This window comes from Rhinolophus ferrumequinum, chromosome 17 (assembly GCF_004115265.2).
Source record: "Rhinolophus ferrumequinum isolate MPI-CBG mRhiFer1 chromosome 17, mRhiFer1_v1.p, whole genome shotgun sequence".
NCBI classification, from domain to species: domain Eukaryota; kingdom Metazoa; phylum Chordata; class Mammalia; order Chiroptera; family Rhinolophidae; genus Rhinolophus; species Rhinolophus ferrumequinum.
The window spans coordinates 38,548,867-38,572,097 of NC_046300.1; positions in this window are offsets into that span (position 1 = coordinate 38,548,867).

A 23,231-nucleotide genomic window follows, 5' to 3' on the forward strand; every position below is an offset into this window, starting at 1 on the left:
TGCTTCGTCCATAATGAACATGATAGCTTGGCTTTAAAGAAAGGTTCTTGTTGGCTGATGGGAAATGAAATTATACATGGAGGTTGGGACTTGTGGACGATGGCTAAGGGGTCTGCATTTTATCTTTGAGCAATCCTTAGGGGATTAGTGCCTCGAGGAGACTTGCAACAGATGATCTAGTTCAGCAAGGCAGGGGTCGCAATCTGGTCCAGCAAACATTCACTGGACGTCCACGGTGTGCCAGGCATTGAGACTGGTGTGAAGACACATACAGGAAAATGCTAAGTCCTGGCCGTGAGGTGCGCATAGTGTCATGAGGAAGATTTGCTCCAAAGTGGGAGCCAAGGAAGATGATTGAGGACATAGGAAGAAGGTCTCAAGTGTGAAAAGATGTGGGCTTCTATCAGGATGCTTGTGGTGGTGCTGTGAGGAAGAACATCTGAGGGAAGGATTTTAAGCAGGAGCTAGGGGCCAAGGAGAATGACGGGATTTTGAGGAGGTGGGGAGACGCTAACATTTACTGAGTGCTTCATAAGAACCCGATGAGTAGGGTTTCTCAGCCTCAGTGCTGGTGACAGTTCGGGCTGGAGAACTTGTTATGAGAGCTGCTGTCCTATGCATTGTAGGATGTTTGGCAACTTGCCTGGTCTCGATTTACTAGATGTCCACGGCACTCCCTGCCAACTTGAGATAATCAAAAATGTCTCCAGACACTGTCAAATGTCCCCTGGAGGCCAAATCACTCCCAGTTGAGAACCATTTTCCTATGAATTAGGTGTATTATAATCCCCACTTTACACGTGAGGAAATCGAGTCTCAGGAAAGTTAAGTAATTTCCCCAGGACCCCTTAGCTAGAAAGTGTACCAAATAAGCCTTGGACCCAAGCAGTCTGGCTGTGGAGCCTGTATTCTTCAGCACGTTGTGGCTGGATGAGTGGGGGAAACAGAAGTGATTCCAGCTACACAGTGAGGAGAAATGGCTGCTGAGCCTGTTGCGTCCCAGAAGCCGTTCCCCACCAGCACTCTTGGAATGGGGCTGGCTGGCAGGATGGGCACAGCCGCACACAGTAGGAGGTGGCAACGGGTCAACCACAATTCTTCCAAGCCAATAATTTCTGAGGATTAAAGAGTCAAAGAAAGAAACCTTTGCCTTTCTATAAAGCTAGGCTTCCAGGCTCCAGAGGCATCTGTTACTGCTGTGTTGCAGTATTTCAAAAGTGATTACCTAGCCTGTTTTGAATTAAAATGCATTTGTGGTTAAAAAGTTGATAAGCTAAAAAAAAAAAATTCTAAATCTAGAGATGATGTTTCCTTCTCCCCAAATCTAATTCAGACCCCACACTGCCACTATAAAAATCTATTGATCTGTCAGTTCATCTCACCTTGAAATAATGTAAATTTATTAACTCAAACACCTGGTGAATCAGTTAAAAAACGCATTGCTTCTCAGAGCATCTTCCCTGGCTCTTCCAGCCCATTTCATGTTGCTTCTTCGCGTTCTTTTATTTATTTAACTAATGTGATATTGTGAATTTCATAGCATTCAGTTTGGGAACTATAGATATGTAGATAAGATACTGTTTCTGTTCTCAAGGAACTCACCGACTATTGATCAATCTAAGGTAAGCATGTGTATCATAGACGGTGTGTGAGGCAACCGACGTAATGGACACAGCATAGGCAAAGGCACAGCGGCGTGGCAGAGCTTGGGATTTTAGAAGAATTGCACGCCGCCCATGGCTGCAAGGCAGAGTGTAGGTGAGAACACAGCATGCATTCCAGGCAAGGTGCACCTTCCAGGGTCCTGTTGCTTTCCATTCTGGCCTTTGTTTCTGTGTCGTGGATCTCCCAATCTACCTCTCAGAACCTTGCCCTCTTTCAGGTGTCAAGTCCCCTCTCCACAAAGCTTTCCTCACTATTACCATTTCTCTGATCCCCTCTCTGATTCCTCACAGCTCAGGGTCCATACTCTCATTTTGGTAATATCAAATTTGTATCAATATATTGAGGTTCTTTGAGGCCAGGAGTGGTGTCTTCTAATTCTCCGGTTCCTCAGCAGTATTTTAAGAAAGGGCTGGTACTCAACAGACAGGCTATTGTCTATTTCTTCTGGAATTTCAGAACATCAACTTGAAGAGCTGGTGTTGCTCAATTTGGGTGACTCTGACTGAACTAGCTCTGGGGATTCTGGCTCTGCATGGCATCACGTGACACCATTGTCTTCTGGGTTTCCTCCCAATTTTTTCGTTGGTGCTTCTTGGTCTCCCATGAGAGCTTCTCTACCTCTGTGTGCCCAAGCATCCTCAAGCTTCTGGCTGTGGCTCAATGATCTCTTCACTGTCAACCTGCTGCCTGGCCAAGCTCTCTCCCCTTTGCTTTCACTAGCCACCCACTTGCTGACAACTCTAAGTGTAGCCAAGAACTCTGCCTGCATCTCAGATCTGTCTCCACCAGGCTTACTCCTGCCCCTGTGTCCTCTAAACTTACCATATGCCAAACAGAATTCATCATCTCCACCACCTCACCTTCCCAAGTCTGCTCCCCCTCAATCTGTATTCTGTAGCCTGGTGCCAATGTCAATTTAAGATGCCAACCCAGAAATCTAGGTAATATTCTAGAACTCCTTTTCCCTCCCCAATCCTATCAGACACACACCCAGTAGAGTCTCCGATCAAGTTATTTCTGGAAACGATACCTTCCTCTCTTGTCTCTCTTAACTATTAATTTGAAATTCATTCATTGCTGAGATACCTGCCCTTAACCGCTCTTCCTGTCTCCGTGGGAGACCCACTATCTTTCTAAAAACCAAGACTGATCTTTTCATCCTTCTATTTAAAAATTTCAGGAATATTTTAGGAATGATTTTTAAAGTTCTCACTTGAAAACTCAACATGTTTTATTACCTGACTCCTGCCACCCTCTCCGACAAGTTTCTGGATGGCAGAGACCGTGCAATGTAGGGATTCCATAATGTTTGTTGAATGAATAAACAAGCATATTTTTATTTTCTTGGAAGTGATGTGCATGAGTTTTTGCTTAGGGCTGGATAACATAACCTTTTATGCAGCATCATCTCTGGGGCCTTTTGTTTACATCAACAGAGTCCGACCTGAGACCTCTGCATATTCTGACGCCTTGTTGTCTGTCCCAGAGAAGGTGAATTTCCTGTTCTGTCATTAGGTCATTGTCAAATGTCCTGCCTTGTCACTCAGGATATGTCAGGGATGAGTGTTTTTCAAAAGGAAGCTGGCCTTGTTTTTATTAACTGGCTTGGCTGATTCCATAAAGAGAGGATTTAGAGCTTTATAGTATTTGTGAGAGAATCAGAACACTAAGAGATTTTTATTTGGTAGGAATAAATCTGTTTAACCTGGCAATGCTCTACTAGCAATAACAATACCTTATGTGTTAATGCTTTCATGATACAAAAGTGCTTTTTCATGCTGTATCTCATTTTTATTTTCGATCTTTGTGAGATTGCAATGGCAAATATTACTCTCTGAGGAGCAGAACTGAGATTTGGACTAGAGTTCAGTGGACTCCCAGTCCAGTGCTCCACGGACTGTGGCCATGATGTTTTCTCTGGAAAATAACTCACCTTTCTAATAACACCACAGTTTCCAAAGTGGTCTCGTGTATGCTTTTTTCTATTTTATTTTATTTAAGGAAAAGTCTTTCACTTTCTGTCTTTATCCTTTTGATTGTTATTTTACTTTCAGCACTGTTAAGATAGTTGAATAAAATAGTAGCCGAGGTTGTCTTTCTGTTCTACCATTGTCTGCTGACTAACCAGAGAAACTGCTGCTCTGGTATTAGTATATCAGCACCTTGGACAGTACTCGTTTCACTGCTTGGGATTCAAGTACCTGTCTTCAAATTCTTACCTGAATTTCAGTCATGCGAGATGAAAACGTTCTAGAAAGCTGCTGTACAACCATGTGCCAATAGTTAACAATGCTGTAATGTACACTTAAAATTGATTAAGAAGGTTGATTTCATGTTGTTTATTTATTTTTTACCAGGATAAAAATGTTCTTATTTGTGCACTTAAAGGTTTCCTTTCTGTGTTCAGGCACCACAAAGCCATTGCAACCCAGAGAACCAAGACAGGGGACTATGCTAGCCACAGAAGACAGCCCCACACTTTCCGATGAAGAAAGTGAGTTCTCCTGGAGAGCTTACAAAGCAAGGGCTAGGCTGCACTGAGGGTGGACGTATTTGGTCCCATGGGACCTGAGTTCCCAGGGCTTTGAAATGCAGGCATCACCATGCAATGATAAGGGAAACAGTGCTTGGTATACATAGCCAAGAAGGGCGACAGACAGACAACTGCTCAGTCACTCAGGTAGTTCACTTGCTCTGTTCTCCGTCTCTTCGGACGGAACTCTTACTCTTCAGAACTCAGCTCTGATGTCACCTCCTCTGGCAAATCTCTCTTCCTTCAATGCAGAGTGAATTGTTTCCCCCTACGTGATCCCAGGCTTTGTACACTTTTTGGTTCTGTCTCAAAGAGGGAGTGTAGTGTAGGCCAAAAACTGGGATTCTGTGGGTTTGAATCTCGATTCTACCAATCACTCGCTGTGTGACCTTAGGTGAGTCTTTTCACCTTTCTACTTTCCATGAACTAAGGATGATGCTGATAAAGATCCCATATACCATGCAGGGTGGCTGCAGTGAACAACATACATGAGTGCCCTGTGGCCGCCATTATTATGGTTAGCAGAGTTTTGCCACAATCCGAGCTACTTATTTGAATCCCACTGCATTGAACACATAATTGGTTTAAATAGGTATTTGTTGAGTTCCAGTATTTACATAATAGGTGCTCAACTGGCATTTGTTGAATCATTTATTGAATTGAAATTAATTCAGACTTATACAGGAAAAACAGTATTGAATCAGACGACCAATCAATGAAAATTTTATTAAATGCTGACCAAGGCACTAGCTTGTGTGAAGATTTATAGGCCTTAGTATACTATAAAACTTAGTAGCCTCTGTAATATAATATTGGTGTTTACTATAATTATAATTAATAAGATCCTTTAAGTACTACACTCAATAGTCTGGCACAGAGCAGGATACTTAGTAGACATTTTAACAAATGTCTAGTAAATCAAATTTCCTTCCTGAGTTTAAATTGAAAAAGAACAGTTTACAAAAACAACAAAATCACCCAAACCCTTTCAGAAAATGGTTTCCCGTGGCAGGAGGTGACAGCTCATCGTATCACATGTCATTCACCCTGCAGCTTAGAACACACTCTTCAAAGTCTGGTGTCTTCCTTTGAATTTTTTAACCTTTTTATTTTGAAATAATTTAGATTCACAGGAAGTTGTAAAGACTACACAGAGGTCCTGTGTCCCCTTCACCTAATTTCCCCACAATAGTTACAATCTTATGGTGTTTTATAGCACAATAAAAAAACAAGAAAATGACATGGGTACAATGTGTGTGTGTGTGTGTGTGTGTGTGTGTGTGTGTGTGTGTAGGTGTGTGTAGTTTTCCTTCTGAACTGTAACTTTATTTTAACCAGGGGAAAAGGCTTCATACCCAAAGCTTCCCTGAACACGCACTGGCCCAAGAACCACTGGAGTGGGGGTGTCTCAGCCCCTTACATCCACCCCTGCAGATGTGTGAGGGAGCTTGCAGATTGTCCAGGCACCTCCACTACCAGACAAGCAAAAAAGTGGGTATGGAGGAGGGAGGATATTGCAGACCTTGAGAATTATGTGCTGGTTTTCCTAAACCCTGTCTCAGTTTGCTTTTCCCCTCAGCTCGAAGATTACCGATGCCCCAGGATGTAATTCTTCAATGGATCCCAATCCTCGGCTTGGCTGGTGCCTTCTGCTAGGCTCATAAACACCGGGTTTCAAGGGTCCGGTCCACGTTTATGAGAAGGAACTGAGGCAGAGCCAAGTGCGGCTGAAACACCTGTGATTCGTCCTGTTTATGAAGCTGCAAATAACCCACTTACCAAGGTGTTGGTGATGGTGTTTTATAGGGGTTTAGAACACCTCATAAAGGCCTTTTATTCAGTATGCTTAATTTTAAATAGATCCTTAAATTGTCGGACATCTAAATGCCAGTGTTCTCTGAATATTTATGTACCTTCTTTGAGGAAAGAAATAGCAAAAATGGCCAAGACAGAGAAGGAAGGCCAGGCCACCGTGCCCAGCAGTTTCGAAGGGAAAGTTTGGGAATGATGATGTCTTATCAGTGGGGCTGTGAGAGAGATGTGGCAATTCAGAGTGCTCCACATCTGTGTGCTGCGATGGTGGTAGAGAAAACTCGTTCTACAAACCACATGGCAGCCCAGGGGGCTTAGCAGCCCCCACAGACTATGTGCTACTACAACAGAGCTAGTATGTGTTGATGGCCTACTATGTGCCTGATTCCCTTCAGAACTGAATTTAATCCTCCCTGTAACCAAATTAGGCAGATGTTTTCATTTCCCTCTCGGAGAGGGCAAAGTGAGGCCCAGTGACACAGGGCCAGGAAGCGGTGGACCCAGAATTCAATTTCTGTTGGCCTTGGGGACTCACTCGCCAAGCTTCTTCACTGCAAAATGTGATGAGAAGAGAAGCAACAACCTGTGTGAGAATCAAATTAAATCATCGCGGTAAGTGGAGCCCACCCAGTGCCCGGGATATAGTTTGATCAATGTCAACTCCCATTGTTATTTTATTTATTTTGGTTAAAAAACACTTACTGAGCCCTTATTATGTGTAAGGCACTTTTCCAAGCACTTTCCAGGTCTTCAATCATTTGATCATTAGAAGAACCCTGTGAGGTGGGATCCTCACCATCTTACAGACAGAGGTGAGGTACAGAAGACTTAGCTGACTGGCCCAAGGTCACACAGCTAGGCAGAGGTGGGGCTCAGCCCCAGGCAGTCTGGCTTCAGAGCCTCTGCTCAGACCCACCGCTCTATGCTGCCTCTGTTGGGAGGTTTCCTGCCTCAGGGATGGATCCCTGTGAGAGTGGATTGTCCACAGCCCTGCTGGGTAGACTGGGCTTCTCACAGTTGAGCATTTCCTGCAGCGCTCCTTGTAACACACATTGCTGGCCGGACCCTGGAGTTCTGATTCAGTGGAGCTGGGCTGAGACCTGAGAAGGCCCGTTTCTAACAACTTCCCAGGTGATGCTGTTGCTGCTTCTCTGGGCTTTGAGAACTATGGGTATAGAGCAAAAGCTGGGATCGTCCTCTCCTACAGCCAGCGTGGGGTGGGCTGTAATAGCCTCACGTCTCTTCTCTGCCTGGCCATGTCTGCCCAGGGCTCACCTCCTTCCAGTGTTTGCTCTGTAACGCCAGCTTCCCTGGCTATTTTCCTGACCCTCTACAGATCCTATGGCTGTTGACTCTCCATCCAGCCCAAGGCGCAGTCACACAGGACCCTATGTTTAGAAGGGTTCCACACTTGACAGTTAACGCTCTGTGGCTGCTGTCTGGAAATTCATAATCATCTGTCTTTCAATTTGTGTTCTCTGGGTGAAGTCTAAAACGACAATGGAGCATGCGACCTGGGCTCAGGACGGTCGGCTGCCTTCTGCCTCCCTGCTTGCCTGGGATGGGTTCGCAGTCCCCTGCTCATCTCCCCGCTAATATTCCAGGCCCCTGCTGACCTCCCCCTCCCCTGCCCTGCCCAGGGTCGTGACCCTGTTGCATGGCTTGGAGGAGGCCTGTGTAGCACTGACAGCCTCTACCCTCCAGATGGGCGTGTGTGTGGCCACAGGGAGGGTTGGAGGGGTGGGTGCCCTGGGACATCTCAGGGTGGGGCAAGGTAGAGGCTGTTCTCACTCTGGGCTGGCAGCACCACAGGACATTTAGTCAAGACTAAAGGCAAGAGCCTTTCACTCTCCTTCAATGCAGGTTCTGATCCATGTCCTAGTATGGGTGTCCCCTGGCGGTGACCAGATCACTCTGAGTTAACGGGGTGGGTCTGTGGGAACAAACAGACTGACTTCCTCGCTCCGGGCCAGAGCCCTTTATTTTCATTTCGCCCTGGGCCCCCAAATTATGTAGCTGCTCTGTCCCAGACCTTGGAGAGGATGGAAAGCAGGAACTGAATCCTAGGAGATAAGAGTCCCGCTTTGAAGCATCAAGTTTTTAAGAGCATAGTTTTTGGTGAAAGAGATCTCAATCAGGTCAAAATCCTTGCTCTGCCACTTACTAGCTGTGTGAACATGGATACGTGACTCAAGTTTTCTAAACCTCAGTTTCTTTGTCTGTAGAATGGGTATTAAAAAACCACACTTTGCAGTAACATAATAACAGCTCTGAATGCTGTTATTCATGTGGTATGCCATGTGATGCCTCAGGTATAGGGCAGAGCAGGAAAAGCATTCCAGGTGTGCAGGACGCAAGAGCACAGGTGAGCAGTAGTGCAACAGCCGGCGCTTCAGGATGGCTGGAGGGGTAGGTGTAGAGGTAAGTGTAGGGCAGGACGGGAGGCAGTGGAGCTGAATGGAGGGTGCTGTGGAACAAGGAGGTCTTTGAGGGGTTTCAAGCAAAGGGTGGCAGAGTCACCTGAAGCCCTGCTGCCTGTGTGTGCTGAAAGGTCCCGAAAAGCTCTCCCTTTGAGATCCTCTATCCTGGCAACAGTGGCTGGAGGGAGATTGAAGTGAGGGGACGCATTGCTTCTTGTCCTCTCTGCTGCTGTTGACTTTCCGTGGCCCCCACTCTCCGGGGGCGGGGGGTCCATGGCAGTCAGTCGGCACATCCCCGGAAGGGCAAATGGTATCACAGTGTTGATATGAATGCTGGGACAAACTTCTAATGGAACCTTTTAGTTAGAGTGCGGCAAGAGCTGGCACAGAGAGAGAAGTCATGCCCAGTTTACCAATTACACTAACTTCAAAACAAACCGAAGATGTGGGCTGAGCAAACAGCATGGGGAAATATCAACGTACATAAATAGGAAGGCATAGGAGCCAAGTTGGCCAGACTCCACCCACACAGCTTCTCCAGAAGCCGGCCTTTCATCCCGCGCTGTCGGGGGACGGCTGGCAGGGAAGCACACATACAGATCAGAAATGAGCAGACGAATCACCTCTACAGCAACCGCTTTCACTGTGGCCTCCGTCTCTGCTGCCTCGGCTGGTGACATACATGGCAGGCTCTTGACCAGGTGGGTAGGACAACCCATCTGGGGGGCATTTGTGGGTTGCTGTCTTGGGAATCTCAGGGTCTTGAGAGTGCCGATCCTGTGGTCAGAAGTGCCAAGTTTAGGGGTTAGTTCTGCCCCTCACTGGAAGGGTAACCTGGGGCATTCCAATTAATCTCTGAACTGATTAACTATAAACGGAGATACTAATGGCCACTCCACAAGCACGGTTGAGTCACTCTTCTTTCAGTAAATATTTTCCAAACACATTCTCTGGTTCAGACTATGTGCTGGGCCCAGGCGATGGGGGATAAATGAGACAGGCCCTTGAGGAACTCCCAGTGTAGTAGGAAAGGCAGCCCCATAAACTGGTGTTCATGCCGAGGGCTCCATGGTAGGCCTACTGCTTGAGAAACCATGAAGGAAGCTTCCTGGAGGTTCTCGCTGTCTGTGTGAAGCAGGGCATAGGGTCATGTGCAGAGAGCAAGGAGCTTGAGGAGATGACAGGAACTTAAAGACTGTGGGTATGAAATGATTAAGAAGGAAAATATGAGAAGCCTTCAGCCATCGAAATGTGGCTAAAAGGATAATTGGGACAACTGATATACAGCTAAGAGCAATGGTATTGTCAGTTTTTGCTAACCGTTGTATTGATACTTACTGATACTTTCTTCCATGAAACCTTCACTTGGCATTCTTGAGGGCAAAAGTTGCCTCTCCACTCTGTTCCCTGATGTGTCCATGTATGTTTCTGCCCATTTGCTCACATGTCTATGCTCCTTTCTCTTCATTCAGGTAAACCCACCCTATCGTTCAAGACCCTGCTCTGGACCCACCTCCTCCAGGAAGCCACCTGGGATTCCACTATCCCTATATCTGCTGTATAAGTACTTTCTCTTCCATCTGGAGGGTCCAATAGTCCTGGCTGTCAAGGCCTCTCACTCACTGAGTCCATATTCCCTTGGGGTCTCTCTTAGGTGGCCTCCTGACTCCAAGGTGCATTCATAGCCCCTACTCTGAGCAGAACTGATGGGAGGCCCTGCCCTCAGAGGATCTAGTGGTGAGGTGGGCGACAGATCATCTGAAGGGCTTCACATTTAAGTGATCAGATTTCTCCAGGTCCTGCAGGAGCAGGGATGACTTCTTGTCCATCTCTAGATTCCAGATTCTGGCACACACAGGAGCTCTGCTTCTTTATTCCCTTTCCCCCCTCTTTTCCTTTTGTTTTCCCAAGGCTTTGTGGACACAGATACGATGCAAGGACCAGAGGATACAGCATTGAAAATACATTGTGCTCCAAAACCCCCAGCCTTATCTCCTCCAGTTCCTGGCCTATCGTAGCTACTCCCTAAATTTTTGTTAATTTGAATTGAGGTTTCTGCTGAAGAGAAACTTCTGACTCTCTGAGGATGACACGCCCATCCCAATATCTCTTCATTTCTTCCATGACTCAGTTTGCAGAAACCATTGAGCTTCTACTTTACACTCTGAGATCTTCTGCCCTCCAGGGCGAGTGACCAATGGGGAGATAGAGCAAAGCACCAGAACCACAGAGGATCAAGCTGTGTGGAATTTTCCCAAAGCTCAGATGCTTCTAGAATGCCTGAGTTGCTACATCATGACTACATTTTTCACCCTGCATGCTCTAATCTGCAGGTACAAGACTATTGATGAGTTAGGGGGTAAGGGGTGGGTGGGGGCTGAATATCTTCATGCCCGTCAGGGCAGAGAGCAGGAAGGTTTAAGACAGGGAATCTGACAGAATGCAGCAGAGACCCAGCCCTACCACAGCAGCACACATGGGCAAGGACCTATTTTCCCACAAGGGATTCACATGGGAAGGGAATGTTGGTCCCCAAAAAAAAATGCAATACCCAGTGCTTAGAGGGCACTGGCAGTAGGCGAGGAATGCCCTTACAGATTATTTTGCTGTCCTTTGAGGGAGGCACCCATATATTCCAGGAAAGGAAGATGAAGCTTAGAGAAGTGAGAGGACTGGTGAGTGACAAGAGCCTGGAATCAAGTCTGGATCAGCCTCAAACTCAGCAGCAAGTCAGAAAGGACTTAAAACATTGCTGGACTCCATGGGACTTACTTGATCTGGTGAGTGAATCCATCAAAGAATCACATTCGGTTTGTTACCCCTTTGCCACCTAAGCGTCCAGTGCTGAGCATGAATAGGGGACAGATGGGGCCGGACCAGGTAAGAAGAAGGCCCAGCCAGTGAGCTGTATGGAGCGCCCCCTGCAGGCCAGGGTGCATAAAGAGAGCCTGCGGGCCATGCTGAGAAGCGCAGACTCTATCCTGAGAACAGGAAGGCTGTTGAAGGGCTTGCCAGGAGGGGCAGGCAGCTAACATGATTATTTTAGGAGGACCAGTGGGTGGGAGAGGTGGAAGGCTGGAGGCTGTGAGGTCTCTAGGACTCTGTCCTGTGGAGGGTCTGTACTGAGTGCTGTGGGGAAACAGGCTTGAAATATCTTGGTCCTGCCATCCCAGATCTGGGGACCAGACCTGTGAAAGTCCCTAGCAGATGTTCTAATGCCAAGGGTGAGATAGGCAGGGGAGGGGGCAGAAGAGACCTCTCCAACCAAAAGAGAGAGGGTATGTGATCAGGGAGGCTTCCTGAAGGAGGGGGCATTCACGTCGAGTGCTGAGGTTAGGAGAAGGCCTTGATTGGTGCATATGTATAAGATGAAGAGGTCTAGGACAAGGCACCTGGAAGGGCAAGGCCTGGGGCCTAAGGTGTAGCTAAGACTGCCAAGGTTTTCTCTTTGGCCAGAGGACAGCAGAAGGAAATGAAGCTGAGAGGTGTCTGGGGCTCTGAACACTCTGGGGGTGTTGTGGGAAGATGGGCTGGCAGAGGTGGCAAGGCAGGTGGGCACTGGATCCGAAGGTCTGACGGGAAGAGCCTGCACCATGCAGTTCAGTGGAGCTAACTGCATGTGGTAGCACCTGCAGCAGGCAGCTGCAGGCACTGGTGAGGTGGGGGATGGCCCAAGGGGAAGCAGCTTGCCAGCCTATGATGGGGCCTGTCCACGGGGGGCTAGAATCACAGAGATTGTACAATCATGGCTGGAGATGCCACCTGAAGCAGAGAGAGCAGGGAATAAATACCCTGGTTTCTTTCTTCCTCCTGCCTTCCTCATTGGCTGAATCAGCCAGAAACCACCTCATCGAGGAGCTTAGAAAATGCAGCCTTGCCCTCAAGGTCAGCCCATCTGTCCTACAGAGCAAAGGGGGGGAAGAGCAAGTAATGGGCCTGAAGGAAAACGGTCTCAGGACCGGGGAGACCAGTGTGGGCACGTTTTGTGACCATTGCCTCATCACCCCCAGTCCAAGGCTTCCCAGATGACAGACCCTCCATGGAAATGTTTCCATGGACTGGTGGACACCCCGAGTCTTGCACTCTGGTCCTCGAGTGCAGTCTTTGAGGGCCATGGAGTCCTGGGGTGCAGGCTCAGCAACCTGGTGGTAACAGAGGACGTGGGGGTGACATCCCTAAGGACAGGATGATCAATGAGGACCCGTGGGCTCCAGGCCTCATCTTCCCACCACCTCAGGCAGTGAGCTGCCCACGCATCTTACTCCCTTTTTGCCCCGTCAGCATTTCCCGGCCTCTTCACAGTAATCACCATTGACAGCTATTGACTGGTGGTGACAGGGCTGAAATCTGAAGGTGAAGGAGTGAACAATCTCCTCATGTTCGGAGCCGTCCCTGAGGCAGCAAGATGAAGTGCTCATCTCTTGTCTGACTCCTAAAGCCTAGCGCTCTCTCACTCTCACTTCTCCTTCTAAAGAGGACTTCTTCGTGCTCCTCAGAAGGATCACCTCCTCCGAAAAGGATTCCCTGATTGCTCCAGCCAGGGAGCAGTCAAGTGTGATCAGTATCAACCCTTTCATGCCTGGACTAGACTATCTTAAAGCAGAAGTATCATACCACTTAGTTTGCATCATACCTTTTGAAAGGCAAGTTGAACCACAGATTTCTGGGTCCCACCCCAGGGATTCTGGTTCAGTAAGTCCAAGGTGGGGTGGAAGAATTTGCATTTCTAACAAGTTTCCAGATGCTGGTGCTGCTGGGGGTCTAAAGAGACAATTACTGCTCAGTGGGCCCATGACATTTCCTTAGTGACCCAGGAAGAAACCGTGTGGGGAAGGGACCCTAATTATCAAGGGTCTTACCTAGTGCACTTTTGGTAAAAGCAGGTGCTTAGTAAGTCATTGCCCATGTCTTAATTAAAAAGTATTTTTTTTTCTTTGAAGGGGAGAGAGAAGAGTTTAAGGTTATTGGGATGAATTTTCTGATGCTGTAAAACCTTGAAATTTGCTGTATGTAATGGCTCTTTCTCTTGCTGTTAAATGAGTTAATATGTGAAATGTTTAGAATAATATTGGCAACATGTTAAATGCTACAGAAATGCCTTTTATTATTATTACTGTGGGGGGCCTTGGAATTCTGCTGAACCCCGGGACTTGAGGAATAATCTTTGTACCAGGACACATGTGGCGACAGCAAGGGCTGCCTCGGGCCTTGACTGCTTCAGAGTTTCCCCTTCCTGGGATGAAATATCCCCAAACGGCAGTAGCACCTACATCTTGAGGGGTGGATTACAGATGAATTTTATTTTCTTCTTTGCACTTCTCTGCACTTCCCTAGTTTTCTACTGCAAATGTGTTATTACTGTTACACGCAGAGAAGTGTTATTTGCAAAACTCTGGGCATCTCCAACACAACAGTACACAAGACACAAGTTCACTTTGCAAGGCTGAACAAATCACCTCACCACCAGCACAAACATCATTCTATCTGGGGCAGGAGCTACTCCTCAATCATTCATTCTTTTTCTCATTTATTTATTCATTTAATCACTTAAAATATTGTTTGGGCATGTGGCACACGTTATCTCTGGTCTAGGATTCAGAGACACGCAAGCAGTGCACGATAGGTTAAGGACACAGCTTTGGCATCAGCAAGACCCGGGGTCTAACCCTGGCTCTGCCACCACTGGCTGGGTGACTGGACTCTTTACCTTTGTGTGTCTCAGTGTCCTCATCTGTAAATGGGGATCAGAACTCTGCCTTCCTTACAGCACCTCTGTGAGGATGAACTGGGCAACCCATGCCCACAACGTGGCCACCACTTGCTGCATGCAAGCTGGGTCCTTGTTCTGAGAGCTAGTTTCTGTCACGGTGTCATCGTAACATCAACAATTCCAGGACACTTGTATGCGTGGCTTCCTCTGCTCCCACAACATGAGGTTTGGTGGGGATCATTACCCTCATATTTGAGGTGGGGACTGTGACGTCTAGAGGACCAAGGTTCTGACCCAGAGTGCCACACAAGCCAAATATTTCCCCAGAGATTTGTTTCTTTTAGTGGGAAATGGGCATGAGGGGTGCTCTTTGTTGCTGGTTTAGTCCTTGTTTCTAGGGCGTTTTAGTGGACAGAGATTGAAAAAAAATGTATATGAATGTTTGCCTATTTAAGATAAAATATACTGTGAGTTAATACTGCTGCTACCACTTCAGGTTTAGGACTGCAGAATTTTACTTAACCTCATTGATCTTATGTCTATATGCTTTTTCTGCCATACTGAAAATATTATTTCTCAACGTCACCAGGTAATTACTCATTTGCTGTATTGCACAGCATACATACAACAGTCTAAGAATAATGATCCAAATACCTTTATGAACATTATGATTTAAATGTTAAATATGGGTTTCAAATTTTTTTTGCAGTTCTTTTTGTCCATAGGATATATTCCACTAGGGATGAATATAGAGTCAAATTGCTGTGTTTTATAATTGCATGGAATAATCTCTGTGTGTGGTGATGCAACCACAGAGTTAGGTTTGCTTATTTCATTTTGCTTTTGATTTTAAGGGATTACTTTTCCAAAATTTAATTTTGTTTGATACTTATGTAAAATATTTACATGACTCCAAAATTAAATCTATGAAGCAAGGAATATTTAAAGATTTAGTTATAATAGAAGCAAATATGTATTCTATGTTTATAAATCCTTTTGTAGCTAATCGGTAGGTAGCGTACTGTGCATTTTCTCTACCTTGCCTTTTGCACTTAATATATCCTAGCGATTTCTCCATAGTCTTATGTGGACTTACTCCTCCTTCCTTTTTATGTATGGCACTATTTCTGTGCCTGTCTCTAGCAATCTACCTTCTACCTTAAGATATTGAGCTTTTGTTCCTTGCAGTGCACATCTCCCAGTTTACAAGGATTGTGTGTTAACTAAGAGTTAACAGGTTCCGAGTAAGGATCCAGGGAGCTCTACAGTAAAGAATGGCTTTGGTTTTTCCGGTAGGTTTCATGACTGCTAAGCCTACGGTACAACATCTGTTGCTCAAAAAAGATTAGTTGAATCAAATTGCTTCAAAATGTTTTAGACATCTTTACAATGATCAGAACAGTCACTGTAACAATACGAACCACTACATTCACATCAGACTTAGCCATGGCATTTGGTCCCTTTGGCTGGCAAAGCCAAAATCTGAAAAATCATTATTTCGCTATTAGAATTTCTTCCGGAAAACCCGTCATTTCTGGGGATCATGTAGGCTGAAGGATGAAAAAACATCACTTGGCAGGACTCATCTTAATGAAAGGTTGTTCCATAAACCAGGAAGGGTCTCATTGTTTTCCTTCCCCAGCATTATTTAATGGATTGATGGACGCATCTATTATTCCTGTGTCCTCTTCATGTATAAAACAAATAGTTTCCTGCGCATCTACTATATTCAGACACGATGTTGGGAATTGGAACTGAGGGAGTTTCCTTTTCTCCTCTGAACCCAGGGACATTGTTTCTTGTCTTCCTGGCACAGTCCCATATGACCTGTCTGTTCTTGGTCCCAGATGATGCTTTCTCCTTCCTAAAAGGCACGTGGAAACCCAGGCAGGTGAGGGCTCGCTGGTGTCTGCAAATGCTTGTCCCACTGTACAGAGAACATTGGGTCCTTCAGCTGTGTGCGTTCAGCCATCCTGTGGAAAGTGTCTGTTTATTTCTCTGTTAAATCTTGGATGGACTTAGGTCAAATCTATTCAGGTCTTCATAAAATACTTGGGCGTTTTAAACAATAAAACCTTTTATTGGTTAAGCATCAATAATGTAGTTGTTTGTGGCATGGAAATAATTGGCCCTTTTCTCAATATATTATCTTCTCTGTTTTCTTATAGCTGACAAGGTCTTTGGTTCTGGGACACGATTTGCCTTCTCTTCTGCAAACTTACTCTTTTTATCAACAAAATATGAATGGGTTAGGTGTAGTACTGCTCTTGTAATGCTGTAGTCTTCTACAAAAAAAACAATTTGCTTTGAAAGTCTGTTACCAATTGCTCCATACACATCTTCAGCCTGAGTTATTAAACTGCCTTTTGGGGTTACTGTGAGGATGGTGACGAGGAGACAACGTGAAGACCAGCAGGAGGCAAAGCCCACTAAGAGAGGTGAAAGGCAAGACACCTCACAAACGGTACACATATGCAGGCACTTGCACACGCATTCACATGTACACTCACACAACACACACTTGTGTGTGTTCACACATGTGCTTTGCATGCATACATGCACACACTTGTCCACACGTGAACACATTCACACAAACTTGGACATGCACTCATGTATGCTCAGATACACATTCACATATCTACTAATACATGTAGACGTGGACCTGCACACTCGCACAAGCCACTTATTCACACCCACACGCATGCACAGTTACACGTAAACACTCAAAGCGCACACTCATACACACATGCACTCACTTTCACCCAGGTTCAGAAAAACACATGCTCTTAATGCCATTCTTCATCGTTATGGAAGGTTGAAATGGTCGTTTAAGATGGAAGCTGTTCTATTTTCCCTTTCCGCTGTGTTCGGAAATGAGACATCTGGATGGAAAGTCACTTATTGCCACTAACTTTGTCCTGAGTGTTTTACTGAACAGCAGACTCTCTATGGCTCAAACCTAAGGGACTGGTTTTACAGTAAATTCTTGTCCCAGAACCAATGTCTGAGAATCAAGGGGGCAAGTGTTATACTCTCTGCTCTCCAGCTGTTGAGAGGGAGACAGAAAGAAGGTCTGGGGCCTGCCCAAGGTCATCTAGGGAGGTCACCAGTGGCTGAGCACAGCCCAGAAGCCAGCTCCCCCGAAACCTTGGCCAGTCAGGCTTTGAGCTGATGTGACTTGTTTGACACTCCCAGGAAAAGATGCTTGTTTTTGATTTCTAAACATTCTCTACCATTAATGAATCCTTTAATCAAACTCATTAGTTGTGTTTTTCATTATCTAAAATGGCCCCTGGAAGAAGGCCCCCTACATTGTGCAGAGGAAGTAGCTATATAGTTTGCATCTCATTTATCAAACTTTTATAAAGTAGCAATTATGTGCATGCTTCATGAGCCAGACACGCTCTGAAATTGCTGGGAATGTAATTTTTCTGAGCACTATTTCATTGCTACCTCTCCCAGTGACAGAAAATGAAGCTGATCGTACATGTGAGACTCTGCCTTCGAGAAGAAATTAAAGAACTGCTTGCTTAACACAGGTCCTCTCCCTGGAAGACAAGATTTACACTGTGGTCTTGCTCTGGACCAAATGGGTCTAAAATTCAGACCCTCACATAGATCTTAACCACAAAAAGTCATGAGCGGTAGCCAAATCAAGCCTGCCCTGACCCCAACCACTCCTCGCTCAGCACCTCTCCTTTTGGCCTCTCCTTCTCATGTGCTTTGAAAGAGCTGGAGAGATGAGGTTTCTTTTTATTAAAAATCATTTTGGGCTGGCCCGGTGGCTCAGGTGGTTGGAGCGCCGTACTTCTAAAGCCGAGGTTGCCAGTTCGATTCCCACATGGGCCAGTGAGCTGCGCCCTCTACAGCTAAGATTGTGAACAATGGCCCTCCTGGTGGAGCTGGGCTGCTGTGTGACTACACAACTAGACTGAGAAACAACAGCTTGAACCAGAGTGGAAGGGGGAGAAGTGGAGGGGGAAAGAGTGGAGGGGGAGGAGGAAGAAGGTGAAAAGAAACAAAGCATCACTTTGCATGTCTCTGAGCCCCCTGGGGGCTCTTGTGTCAGGCCCCTGCCAACTACCATTGTTAACCCCTTCCCCTTCTTTTCTTCTGACCAGTAATTTTCAAACTGTGCTTTCGCGTTTCTAAAAGGTCCCAGGTAATAACCCTGACCGGCAGCATCAGCATTACCTGGGACCTTCTAGAAATGCGAATTCTCAGGCCCCAGCCCAGACACACAGAATCAGAAACTCGGGGGGGTGGAGTCCAGGGATCTGTGTTTAACAAGCCCTCCAAGGGATTCTGATGCTTGCTTCAGTAGGAAAACCAATGCTCTGGAAAAGAGGCGGTGAGGAGATACATATGTCAGCACCATGAGCATTTTTAGAGCTGGCCTTAGCTCGGTGACAAAGGAGCAGCCACAGCCTTCCTGAGTGGAGAGAAAAGAACTGACACGTTGGGTCATGCTAGGACACCAGGTGGGGGGCGCAGTGACAGAGTGTGGCAGTAAAAGTTCCCCATCCTCTTCACTATGAGAGAGCAATGCCTAACCCACTCTCTCTCAAACTTTGTCATATGTTGAAATTACCTGGGGACCTGTAAAAACTACTGAGGCCTAACTCCGACCTCCAGACGTTGTGATTTAATTGATAAGGGGTACGGCCTGAGCATCAGGCGTTTTCAAAGCTCCCCAAGTGATTCTAATGTGCGGCAAAGCTTGGGAGCCAGTGGTTTAACCTAGAAGTCACGATGTTCTCTCTGCTGGTGGGACTTCAGACAGTGACGGAGGTAGATGTGGACGCATTTAGCTGCCTTTGTGGTGCCTCTCAGAGTACATGTTGAGGTCACCTACTTTGCTTGTGTTAAAGCTGGTCTTGGTGGGCAGAGTTACCTAACACAAGTGTACGATGAGCAGAGAGGAGGTTCCAGAAACATCCTGACTTTTCTGAGGCAGAAAACGCGCTGCTGCTCTCCTGGTCCATTAGGTTGCAGAGGTGCCAAGCCCAGCCTGACCAGAGCCCCATGGCAGCACAGCCTGTACACACCCCAATAACAGGACAGTTTACAGTGTCCCCAGGTGTCCCCAATTACTGGTCCCTTGTCAGTCATCCCCGGGGGCACTGTGGAATCTTAAGAACAATGAAGGTTCTGGGTCCCACCCAGAATGGAGTGGGCTCCCACTCGGCCTCTTCACTTCCTCCTATCAAACACCTGAGGATGACAAGGCCCCCTCACCTGTGTGCTGTAGGGAAGAGGACGAGGTTCATCTGCATCTATGGGGCACATTGCTGGTTCCTGCATACCTGTCCCCTTGCTCTCAGAGTGGGCTTACCTGAGAAGCTAATCCCCCCCAAGATCTGGATGTAGGGGTGCTCACCTGACCACACTGAAAATACCTGGGGTGTTCAAACGCTCATGCCTGAGTTTTTGCCCCAAAGATTCTGATGTAATTGGCCTCTTGTAGTCTCGGTGCTGGATTCAAAATTCTCCTGAGGTGTTTTCACAGTGCAGTCACTGAGGCCTCACGGGTTTACCAGAATAAATAATGACTTCTCTGGTGTGCTCCACGATAACGTCTGAATAAAGGTCCGAGGAGTCCTAGCCCAGAGGGCTCTGGGCTCTGAGTTTTGGGCTCTGAGGCAGGCCAGAGGGACAGGTGTGTGGTAGGAAGGGGCCCCGTCGTACCCCGGCCCCCGGCCCAGAGGCAGTCACCTCCTCTGCCTTCCCAGTAGGCCCGCCGGGGCTGAGGCATCCAAGGCTGCTCCGATGCCCGACTCCCTGCCCACACTCACATTCTCAGCTGCCACGGATTTATCTTCCCAGCAGCCTCCGAGTGGCTTTTCATGGACACTGATCCTTGAGGATGGGAGCTGCCCACACACCTATATCCACTAGAGTTCTCCTGGCCTTGCCGAGCCTCCTCCTCCCAGCTGCCTTTTCTTACCCCTCTCTGGATAGAGAGGTGCTGCTTCCTTTGTTCCTCCATTTCAGACTTACCCGTCATGCTTCATGTCTGGTTTCAGAATAATAGAGCTTGTTTATACCGGGTGGTTCCAAAGCCATGGCCTGGGGAAGGACAGTGTTTTAGATGCCTTCCAATAGTAAAATGACTTGGCTTAGGCCAGCACTGTGTGATACTACAAGTACCTTGTGGGCAGTGGTGGTCTCGGACAGCTTAACATTAGAACAAACTCTTGTTAAGCAAGAAGAAGCTTGGGAAAAATTTTCAGCACTGGCCATTGGATATGCAGCAGGTTTCAAGCAGGCCCTTGTCCAAACCTGGCATAGAGAGGCAGAGCATTTTACCAAGCTGTTATAAGCTCAACTTGCCGGTTCTCTCCCATTTACCATCTTCCCAGCATTACCATATAGCTGCCCAAACCACTTATGTTATAATGGGAGGGCGGTTGGGCGGTGTGGAGCAGAGGGAATACCAGGGGGCCTAGATGCATTACCTTGCCTTAAAAGGAAAGTTCCCACCTGTCCCTAGGTGAGGCTCACAGATTGCGCATGTTCCAACCACTGAAATTCCAAACAGGTCATGTCTATAGGCCTTGGTGCCTATAAGACAAACATGCACACATGAGCTAGAAGGTATGCCCCAGATGTCTGATTCATCCTGATGTGCCCACAACCTGGCTGAGGGCCTGGCACCCAGTAGACACTCAGGAAACATTTGCGAGGAATGGTGGAGGGTGTTCCAGCCATGTTAAACAACAATACAATTTGCAGACCATGTGACCAAACAATTCTTATTGGGTGCCTACCTTGTGCCAGGTACAGGGCTATGACAGGGAACAAAAACGGACATGTCCATGCCTTCAGGCAACTTACAGCCCAAAGAGGAAAGCAGGCAGTAGGCAGTCATCATACAAGTGTAGTTTTGTTGGGTGAAGTCTAGAGTGATACGGGGAGAAAGCAGTATGGAAGGTCCCTTTGAGATGAGATATGAGTGGGATCAGAGAGTGGGGTCCATCACACTTAACTGGGGTGGAGAGTTGGGTCAGAGTTTTCCCTGTAGCGGGAGCAGCTTCTGTGAGTTGGGAAGAATGAGGTGGCTTATTTCAGTTCCTTGTGGCCAGAGCACAGACAACAGAGGAGAGGGTGGGGTGGGATGCAGCTGGAAGGTGGGGGCCATACCTTGAATGGTCTTGAAGGCCATGGGTTAGGAGTTTGGCCTTTATGATAGAAACCACAGCAGCCAGTTCTGTCTAAGAGTCGTTCTGTGTGGGGCTAGACTGGTCTTATTACAATCCCTCATTCTCCTTGTACATGACGCTTGAGAGTCAGTTTGTAAAAATGTGATTCTTATCTACTCTCAAGTATTAGGGCCATTGACTTCATAAATGTGAGGTTGCAAAGATAATCTAATTGAGCCAAGTTAATTCCTCTTTGGCACCTGAGGGACTGCCAAAAGAAGTGACACACCCACGTCCAGGTGGGGTGGAACCTGGACAGAGCCCAGGGCAATTCTCTAGAGAAAGGGGTGGCAAGAGCCATTAGCAGCCAACACTCACTGCAGCTGGGGGTTGGGTGCATTCTCCCACCTCCTGGATCTAATGCAATCCCATTTGACAGAACCAGATAGAGTTGTTTTACCTTTTCTACTCCCTGATACCCAGAAAGGAGGGACTGCTTCCTCTGGGGGACCACACCCAGCACTCAGGGCAGCCCTGGGAGGAGAGCTGTCCCCCTCAGGAAGACTCCTTCTTGGTTCCTGAGAAGTGTCCTGGGACTGCTCAGAATCTGGGTTTCTGTTAAGGAAGAACTCCAGCACTGCAGGAAAGGAGATTCTCCCAGGAGACTCTGAGGTTCCCAGCATGATGTGCACACAGGGAGTGCCTCCGCCCAGGGCCAGGGAAGACCAGGATCCCAGGCAGGGTCTGGAGCTCCAGTGTGGCCCTCTTGTTAACCCCCTGGAGGAGACCTTGGTCACTGGACTTGCTGTGTGTGTTTCCTCTATTGCTGATGACAGTGTTTACGTTGTGCGATCTTTTTGGTTGGTTGGCTGTGCTTTCTTTGGATCGGTGTATTTTTGGGCTCTGCTGAAAAGAGTCCAATGGTTGGTTAGCAGTGCTGCTTCGGCTGAGCGAGAGGGTCAGGTCTAAAAATTATATCTCAGCTGAAGATCTCTTCCAACTCAAGCCTATGGAGAACTCTCCACGAAACTTTCCCTCACCTTGTCCAAACTAATCCTCCTTCCCTTTTGTTCAGCTCATCAAGGTTTTTAGTTTTGGGGTTTTTTCCTATCCTTTTGAGGCTGGTAGTTTTGTTTTTATTTTGATATATTATTGGACTTTCCCATTATAATGTAATTTTTAAAATGGAACCACTCCACACCTTAAGTAGATTATAACCTTCTTGAGGGCAAGGTCTCTGATGGTCCTACATTCGCCTGAGGGCTTCCTACACAGACGGTCATTAGTACAGGCCTGTTGAAGAGGATATGGAAAGGACTCTTTGATTTCGCTTTATCTGACTGTGGTTAATTGTCAAGCACTTGGCCCCCAATTGCTTCTGGCCCGAAAACTTGATTTATAATTTAAACAATTACGATGAATTCTGTTGGTAGCCGCCCAAATCCCTTTCGCCAGGCGGGTACGCCCATCCCCCCAGCACTGTGAGCTTCGGCTGCCCATGGTTAGCTGGTCTCTAGAGAATCGCCCTCAGATGAGAGGGAACTACCCTGTTCAGGAGGTTACACCAAGGACTGTCTACCAAAGGCTGACTAATCTGGTTGGGAGGCAGGTGCACGAAAGGCCAGGCCCCTTTCCTCAAGGAGGAACTGACTTTCTGCTGCAGTCTATGCTCCGGAGCCCACGGGATCAGGCTGAAGCCAGTCTCCAGCTGAGACCACAGCTTGCTCAGCACTCCATCCCCGGCCCCATGTGCTTCTCTCACTCCCCTTCCCCTGGGAGCACAGCCCCAGGAAAGACACATCTGGAGCTCCGCTTTTAGTGAGCGCAATCCAATACAACAAGCATGTTTGCATGTGTTTTTGCTTGGACTCTAAATTTCTTCCATCGGAAAAAAACCAAAAAGCATCTATTCTGCTTTCTGTGTTGTTAGTTCTGGGCTCAGGCCTGTG